Genomic DNA, 9,641 nt, shown 5'->3' with positions numbered 1-9,641 from the left:
ATCTGGTTTCAGGTGTAATCATCATCTACACAAAGATATAATAATGTACCAAATACCACCCCCACCGAAGAAGTACAAGGTAAGACCAGCCCACAACACACTGTCAACTTTCACTTTGGAAATATGATCTGTGCTTTACATGGGCCTAGTGTCCAAACTTGTACATATCTTTTAAATGTGTCGTTAATGCATAAATACACACGCGTACATTCTCATTGACACATATTTATCAGTCACATCCACCCTCTTCCAACAGCCAGTGCCTCTGGTCAGGTTTGGACCTTTCACTGTGAAAACCCCGCCCCAGGTGAAGGAGTACCAGGTAAGAGCAGCCCACAGCACACTGTCAAGTCCCAATTTGTATCTGTACTATACACGGGCCAAGTGTCCAAAGTTGTTATATTTTTCTCGATTATTTGTTGTTACATCAATTGGCATGTGTTTATTTTCACATTGACATCCACCCTCTTTCAACAGCCAGTGCCTCTGGTCAGGTCTGGACCCTTCACTGTCACAACTCAGCCCCACCTGAAGGAGAACAAGGTAAGACCAGACCACAACACACAGCTAAATGCAAATCCACAGAAAGTCTACATGTATTGTGCCGTCCAGTATATAATATGTATATATATTTTTCTGTAACATCAACCCTCAGGGGGATCTGATCTGCTCCTTCAGCTCAAATGTCTCCAACTGTGGGTCTCCATCCACAAACTGGACAAGAACTTCAAGAGGCACCAAACGCCCTGGTCCAAACTGGATGACCCCTGACCCCGACTGTGGTCCTACACCAGCCAAACGCCTCAGAGTTTGTGAGAAGAGGGCCAAGAAGAGAAAAAGACCCTCTGCTCTGGACAGAGGCCTCCCAGAGACCAAGAAGAGGAGAGTCCTGAGCAGGACAGAGGAGCTAAAGTTTAGCATTTTCAGGCCCACAGGTCACCAGAACATTCAGGAGACACTGGTCACAAACACTGCTGCAGAAGCTCACAGCTCACAGCTCCAGTATGTTCTGCTCTTTATTTCAAATACACAGATAACAGCAGACTTTTGGTTTCAATGACAAATTATGATACTGCAATTATTTTACAACAATTTACTTCATTCTATTGTTTTATTTTGCAGTGATGTGAAAAATGGCTCCCAGGCTCAAAAAGTAACCAAAGAAGCGAAGAGTTCACCTGAAGGGTCTAGACCAAACATGATCAAGCAACTGAAGCAGGAAGTCCAGGACCAGGAGACAGACCAAGAACAGGACCAGGAGAAAGTCCAGGAGAGAGTCCTGGTGAAGATCCAGGCAGATGTCCAGATTTTCATCAATGGTCAAGACCTGGGAAAAATCCTGAATATTCTAGTCAGTCCTTCAGCCTTTCCTCAACCTTGTGGAACTAAACATGTTTAGTTTTGTGAAATATCTGTAAGATCTTCTGCAGACAGATTCTTTCACCAGCTTTAAAAATGCTGTTTTAAAAACAATTATTAAATTGCATTTTTAACTTACCTATTTTTGTGTATTGTGGTCTGTATTTTAATTTTTAACTCATAAACTAGTTACCTCGGGATCTCATGTAATCTGCATTGGCATATCTGTTTTAGCCATATGTCTTTGCCTTCTTGATTTGAGTATTATTTCAGAATTGCTTTCTCTTATTGTACACACAAGGCTCTAGTCTTGATGAGTGCTGACAGAATTGCCTAAGCATATTCTAAACTTTTTGATATATGCCACAGAAAAACCCTATTTTAAACAGATGTAAAGTCTTGCAAGCTGCAAAAATTAAGCGTCATACAAATCATTATTACTTCACCTCACACTTGGTGATGGTAAGGAATTTCTGTAGCCACATCTGCCCTGGACAGACAGAAGTGAGGCTGCCAATCTGTACCATTGGCCTCTTCGACCACCACCAAGATAGCAAAGACACGAGAGCAGAGATATGTTAAACTTTTTAACAGGTAGCTGAAACGCCTGATCTCTCTGTCATGCAGGGTGGTGACACATGACAGACATCTGTGCGTAACCTTGCGCACAACAATATAGTGCCCAACACGTGGAGTAGCAATCATTGCACTCTAACAGTGTTCAAGGTAAGGAGGGACAAAGTGTAGGCTCAGAAATGTTGATGCGTTCTAAGTTGCTTTTCTTTACAAACACAAATCACATTAACTAATAAAAAAACAAAACTGTGAGTTTTAAGTTTTAATAAATTATTTTGTTTGCACACAAAACTGCAAAAAAGAACTAAATACAAATGTCAATGAGAAACTGAGGTCTTGAACCCAAGACCTCAGCGAAAGGACTCGGCCTATAACAGTTTGGTCAGTAATCACTGTGGTACTCCTCCAGGTGTACCCCTGCAGGCGCCTATGTGGGGCTTTACCTAGGGTATACGGGCTTTACGTATTACTCACTGAAGAATTATAATACATATATAATATATTTATATATAATATATACTATATGTGGTGGATACCTCTGCCACCACTCCATAGTGTCAGTATAATTTCATTTTATTTCATTTCCATTAAGTTAATTACATCACACATAATTTAATTCCTTTATTTAGACTTATATTTTAATCTGGGTGCACACATTTTAGTTAATATAAATCAGATTTACTTACACTTGTTCTTTTTGTTATAATATATTATAATAAATAAATGAATAGATCCATGGCCGACACGCCAACCAGGCGTGCACCTCTATCAAGGGATCCAGCGGAACTGAACAAAACAACAGTTCCTACCTGCGGACTACCAAAATAAAAGCACAAATCTTCTCTTATATGCATATTACATATTATTCAAGAATTAAATACAAAGTAAATCAAAATGATGGCAGTAAAAGTCCCACCAAATCACATACCCATTGTGATTTCTCAAACATCTTACAATTAACAACAATAAAGAACTTATTTCTTATTACTCTGCCTCAAGTAATAACACAGTTTTATGTACAGGTCTGTCAAGATATACTGATTTTACAGTCCTCTTTCCATCCTTATCCAGGGTTGAGTCACTGAGTAAAAGGCTGACTTTCCTCACTCGTCCATCTGCGCTGGGATAGACTTCTGTTACTCGTGCAAGCTTACACTTGTTCCTTGGAGAGTTTTCCTCTTGAAGAATAACAATGTCATTAACCTTTAAGTGTGGGTCAATCCACGCCATTTCATCAAATTTCCAGAAAATGTCACGCATCATGTTTTTTTTAAATTTTGAAAAAATTTCCAGCTGGTCCCTTACTATCATGTACCAGCCCTATGAAGTTTTAGTGATTTTCGATCAATGCTTTTCAAGTTACAGCTCATTTAGAGAGGGAGTATGTGTCAATTTACAGGCCCAGAATCGCGTTGTTTTTTCTTGACCGTTTTCACAGGTCGATATCTCCGTAAGTATCACACACAGAGGGCTGAAATTATGTAGGCTTGTAGTCCTCTACTCTGTGTTCAAATAACATCTATTGAAAGTTTGGTATCTCAAATTATTGTCATTTTATATGAACTTAAATGTGAAAAAAAAAAACTCATTAATTTCCATGGCGTACCATTTTAGCCCCTTTTTAAACCTACTTGTAGGTGTAGGGGACCCTTACATTTTTTTGAGAATCAAGATATGTACTAGGACTGTTAAAAGAAATCACCAGATGTTGAAAATTTGAAAAAGGTTATGTGTGAGGGTCCTGTTAAAAACAAGAAAATGCAACATTGTCCGGTTTTCACATGTAATTTATGGCATGTGGGTAGTGATAAAAATCTTTTAAATATTTTTTTGTTTGAAAGACAGCCAAGAAAAAATGACACGATTTTGGGCCCATAAATTGACACATACCCTCCAGGCAGCTAATATCAGACTCACTTGCTCACTTCCTGTAGGGTACACCCACACAAAACGTCCAGGTCACAGTTGGTGGCAGAAGTGAAGGTTTGCACCCCTAGCGGCACTTACAGTAAGAGATATTCTAGGAATTAACTCACTTAATGGACATTCATTAGCTTGTGAAGTTAGGAAGGGGAGGAGACAGAGACCTCAGGAGTTTTTTAAGTGTCCAGTTTTCTTTATACATCCATTACACCAACAGCTAAAAAAGTGGTTATATGCTTTGTGTGAACTGGAGACTGGAAGTATATCATGTAAGTAATTTTAAAAATCAAATTATGAAAAATATGAAAAATTTAACACAATTTGCATATTGATGTTCATTTGCAGTGGCGGCTAATCAAATACTAGGGGGGCTAAAAAATGTGATACATAATTATCAGAAAAAACGCTTTGCATGCATTGTTTTTTAATCATTATATTAAAATATGTGTAGGATATTATTATAACAGGAAGCTGTATGGTGATAGGTTTATTTACAGAACAGGGAACAGTTTTTTTTTTTATCAGTGGGATATAGCCTATTATAATTTTGACTCATGAAGCCTGAATGAGTCCGTTTTGGATCAACTGGAATAGAGGTAAAACATGCATGTTTTCACTTTGTTTTCATTGGTAATAAGACTTGTTGAATGGTGCGTCGTATTTAGTCATAACATGAACTCAGCGTTCAAAATCAGATGCGCTTGTATATGATGCGTAAAGAGCAATGCTTGGCTACTTTTGCCAGTTACAGTAAAAGTTCATTAAACCTTTTCTTGAGCACATATTCCCCTGGTGTCTGGTGTACTGTGAGGCTGTTCCTGTGTCCTGTGGCCTCCTGGCAAAAGGACACAGGGACAGCCAGTGCAAGTGCCGCAAGATGTGGCTGCACATTACCTTTCTCCTGACTGTTTTTGAACGTTGAAGAAGGAAGCTCAACAAAACTTCATCTACACAAGATATAATCATGTACCAAATGCAAAGCCTTCTGAAGAAGTACAAGGTAAGACCAGCTCACAAAACACTGTCAATTCTCACTTTGGAAATATGATCTGTGCTTTACATGGGCCTAGTGTTCAGAGTTGTACATATCTTTTCAATGTGTTGTTTATGCATAAATACACACGTGTATATTCTCATTGACACATATTTATCAATGACACCTATCCTCTTCCAACAGCCAGTGTGTCTGATCAGATCTGGACCTTTCACTGTGAAAACCCAGACCCAACTAAAGAAGAACAAGGCAAGAGCAGCCCACAGCACAAGTCCCACTTTGTATCTGTACTATACATGGGCCAAGTGTCCAAAGTTGTTACATTTTTCTGGATTATTTGTTGTTACATCAATTGGCATGTGTGTATTTTCAACACTGACATCCACCCTCTTCCAACAGCCAGTGGTTCTGGTCAGGTCTGGACCCTTCACTGTCAAAACTCAGCCCCACCTGAAGGAGAACAAGGTAAGACCAGACCACAACACACAGCTAAATGCAAATCCACAGAAAGTCTACATGTACTGTGCCGTTCAGTATATAATATGTATATATATTTTTCTGTAACATCAACCCTCAGGGGGATGTGATCTGCTCCTTCAGCTCAAATGTCTCCAACTGTGGGTCTCCATCCACAAACTGGACAAGAACTTCAAGAGGCACCAAACGCCCTGGTCCAAACTGGATGACCCCTGACCCCGACTGTGGTCCTACACCAGCCAAACGCCTCAGAGTTTGTGAGAAGAGGGCCAAGGAGAAAAAGACCCTCTGCTCTGGACAGAGGCCTCCCAGAGACCAAGAAGAGGAGAGTTCTGAGCAGGACAGAGGAGCTAAAGTTTAGCATTTTCAGGCCCACAGGTCACCAGAACATTCAGGAGACACTGGTCACAAACACTGCTGCAGAAGCTCACAGCTCACAGCTCCAGTATGTTCTGCTCTTTATTTCAAATACACAGAGAACAGCAGACTTTTGGTTTCAATGATTTACAACAACAATTGACTTCATTCTATTGTTTTATTTTGCAGTGATGTGAAAAATGGCTCCCAGGCTCAAGAGGTAACCAAAGAAGCGAAGAGTTCGACTGAGGGGTCTAGACCAAACATGATCAAGCAACTGAAGCAGGAAGTCCAGGACCAGGACACAGACCAAGAACAGGAGCAGGAGAAAGTCCAGGAGAGAGTCCTGGAGAGAGTCCTGGTGAAGATCCAGGCAGATATCCAGATTTTCATCAATGGTCAAGACCTGGGCAAAATCCTGAAAATTCTAGTCGGTCCTTCAGCCTTTCCTCAATCTTGTGGAACTAAACACGTTTAGTTTTGTGAAATATGTGTCAGATTTCCTGCAGGCAGATTCTTCCACAAGCTTTAAAAATGCTGCTTTAAAAAAAAAAAAATCACATGACAGTTAAGCCATTATTTAGATTGAGATAGGGATGATGTTTTTTTTTTCTTTCATTATTTTTTCATTTGACTGTCAGATCTAACTGTTGTCCACTATTTTTGTATTAAATTGCATTATTTGTAAATTACCTATTTTTGCGTATTGTGGTCTGTCTTTTTATTTTTTAACCCACAGATTATCAACCAATAACCCAAACAAAAGGACAGAGGAAGCGAAACTTTCTCAAAAATGTAACAATAACATGTGGCAGGAAGACGCAGTTCTTCACTTGTCCTTTTGTCCTTTGGTCCTTTTTTCTTTTTTCCTTTAATTATCAAACATAAATTAGGACCTCTTCAAAACATAAAACATAAAAAAAACACATTTAAAACACAGAACAACATCTGGATGGTTCATAAGGAGCCATAACATACTGTTTTGAAAGTTTTGTTCAGTGGAAGTGTTATTGTGGTCTTCTACAGCAGAGTTCTGCACATCAAATTCACCTGGTCCTGGTCTGAGCCAGAAAAGTGCGAACAGCGCCCCAGCTTCACAGACGAGTAAAAAACCTTTATAATTACACTCAGACAGTGGACTCAAATTTACCTAATTTAACTTGAATGATTGAGTTAATGTTATTTAAATTATTTAAACTTTTATTTATTTAAAGTTTATTTTGTTTATACACATTCAGGAAAAAAAAACTATACATTTTATTATGACTTTATTAGTCTGCATGAAGGAAATTGGGTATTGCCATAGACTGCACATGTTTAAATGACCTTTTGGAAGTACATTGTCCTGGAAGTACATGGGACTGGTCATTTTTCCAACCAGCTGGTACCGTCCTACCACAAACACCTTTACTGGAGACCATGTCCACTCAGCTCAGGATTGTACTTATGCACTTCTGTAACCGATAACCCTATGTCCTGTCAATCATCACATCATTGTTGCACTGTCTTCCTATGACCTCTTGTACAAAGCTGAGATTTTATATTTTATTGCTTATTTTTCTGTACTTATTTTGACTTGTATTTATTTGTCTCAAGTAGCTTTCAGAGTCTAGAATGTGATGCCGTACTCCCAGACACGGGCAGCAGACAGCTCTTCCTATTCCTACAGTTTTTTCACAAGACATATAATAATAAGATAAAAACACAAATATTGAACCTGATCCAGCAGCAGTGGGTAATTCTGAGTTACATTTACTCAGTTATATGAACTTGAGCAACTTTTTTGTCATGGTTCATGTTTTGTAGTTGCTGTTTTTGCTTATGGCCTTATTGTTTTTTAATAGACCTCAACCTTTCATTATTGTCTTGTGTGCGTATCGTCTACCACACAACCTCAACAACTATTGCAGCTAATAATAATAATTTTAATAGAATAATGATAATAATAACAACACATAATTAGCCTAATACTGTTAAAGAAAAACGTGTTTGAAGCATTTCTGCTGTGTATGACTCCACCGCGTTAAAATATTTCTCAAATGACCCCCCCTGCTGGTGACACACGCAAATTTAGATCAAGGTAAGACTTTGATTTGTTACTATCAATATGTTCAACATGATAGGGACTGGTTTTACTGTACTCGAGTCATTCTCTAGCTGTCTTCAGTCAGATTTGATAACAGTAAGCTCACGTTCATTCACATGTGGTGGGCAGTAGAATAGCGTTATGCACTGTATTTGGAACAGGTTTATACACATTTATTTGTTGTGAGTCATCCACAGCAGTGTTGAAGCGCATTGTGCGCGTCTGAAGTCCTACATAAACGTGAATATGAATGTAATGAAGCCGAGCTCTTCACACGTTATGTCTTGTCTTCTGTCCGGCCCTTTAGTCAAAATTTAGGACCCTATGTGGCCCACGAGCCAAAAAGTTTGCCCACCCCTGACATAGACCATGATCCTTTGCTCCATTTTAGTGCAGATGAATAACAGTATGTATGTCTATAAATACTCATATATAAATATACCATGACTTTATAAGTACAATTTAGCTTAAAAGTCATAGAAATAGCAAAAGTCTAAGCTATATTTGGTACTTTTTTGGTTTAAAGACTAGAAATGACTAGAAAACATTATGAAATTTTGTACATCTGTTAAAGGGGTGGAACTGTGGAACAACTGTACAGAAAACCTAAAATTGTGCACCACTTTCTTTCACTTCATAAAGAAGTTTAAATGTTTAACTCTGGACAGATACATGCAATATGATACTTAGTTTGTGCTGTAGGACTTTGTTGTTCTGTTACTGATTAGTTTGTTTCCTCCTGCTGTATTTTTGAAGATGAACTGGTGTTAAGATGACGCTCTGACAAAGGAATAAAGGGTAGGTATAATAAGCTTAAGCTTCAGCCTGCACCTTTTCGGTCTGTGTATGTTAAATATGACTGTTTGTGAATTAATGTCAAAATATACCTGTGACCGAAATAAATAAATAATGATTTGAAACTCAAAGGAGATGACTTGGACTTGACTTGGACTTATGGGCCAATGACTCGAGGCTCGACTTGGACTTGCCTATCTTTGACTTGGGACTCGACTTGGACTTGAGGTCAAAGACTTGAGACTTACTTGAAACTTGCAAAACAACGACTTGGTCCCACCTCTGCTGTGTATAGAAACTAGGGATGTAACAATAACTGAAATATTGTGATATCGTATCATCAAAGTTCTCACAATAATATCGTGGACCATCACAGTATATCGAATTACAAGTCACTTTGCTTAAATTAAGAGTTATGGTGCAACAATAGCTTAAAAAAAGATAGAGAGAACTAAATAGGCCATGATCCTTTGCTCCATACCAGTGTAGATTACATTAAGAAATAACAGTTCTAAGCACTTTTAAGTCTAAGTTCTTTGGATTAAATCTTGTCAAGACATTTTAACAGGAAAAAGTAGCATATTTATGTTATATATTTTTGTTAGCCTCCAAAAAATTTCACAATAAATATCATACTGTGAGATGTATATTGTGAAAATATCGTACTGAGAGATTTAGATATTGTTACATCCCTAATCGTGAGCTTTCCCACAATATCACAATAAATATCATACATACTGTGTTCATACTGTGACGATATCGTATTGTGAGACTTGTATATATCGTTACACCCCTATTATTAAGCGACTTGAACATTTGTGTTTCTTGCACTGCTCTACATAAAATATTTTTGGCCTATAAATGTTTTGATGACATTTTTCTTTATGAACTTGACATTGTAAATTTCAAAGTTTTGAAGCCAAAGTTGCAACACACAGACACTATGAGTGAAGCGTCTCGCCTGAAGGCACAACAATAGTAAACAAAAAAGATAACCAAAACAAAACTCCAGCAAGTCAGTGTGTTTGGGCCAGGAGATATTGGCTATAGACCATCGGTTCCCAAACTATTCAC

The sequence above is a fragment of the Boleophthalmus pectinirostris genome, unplaced genomic scaffold (genome assembly GCF_026225935.1).
Source record: "Boleophthalmus pectinirostris isolate CB_2022bp ecotype Guang Dong unplaced genomic scaffold, ASM2622593v1 HiC_scaffold_6, whole genome shotgun sequence".
In the NCBI taxonomy this organism is placed as follows: domain Eukaryota; kingdom Metazoa; phylum Chordata; class Actinopteri; order Gobiiformes; family Gobiidae; genus Boleophthalmus; species Boleophthalmus pectinirostris.
This window is presented reverse-complemented; position numbering follows the sequence as displayed.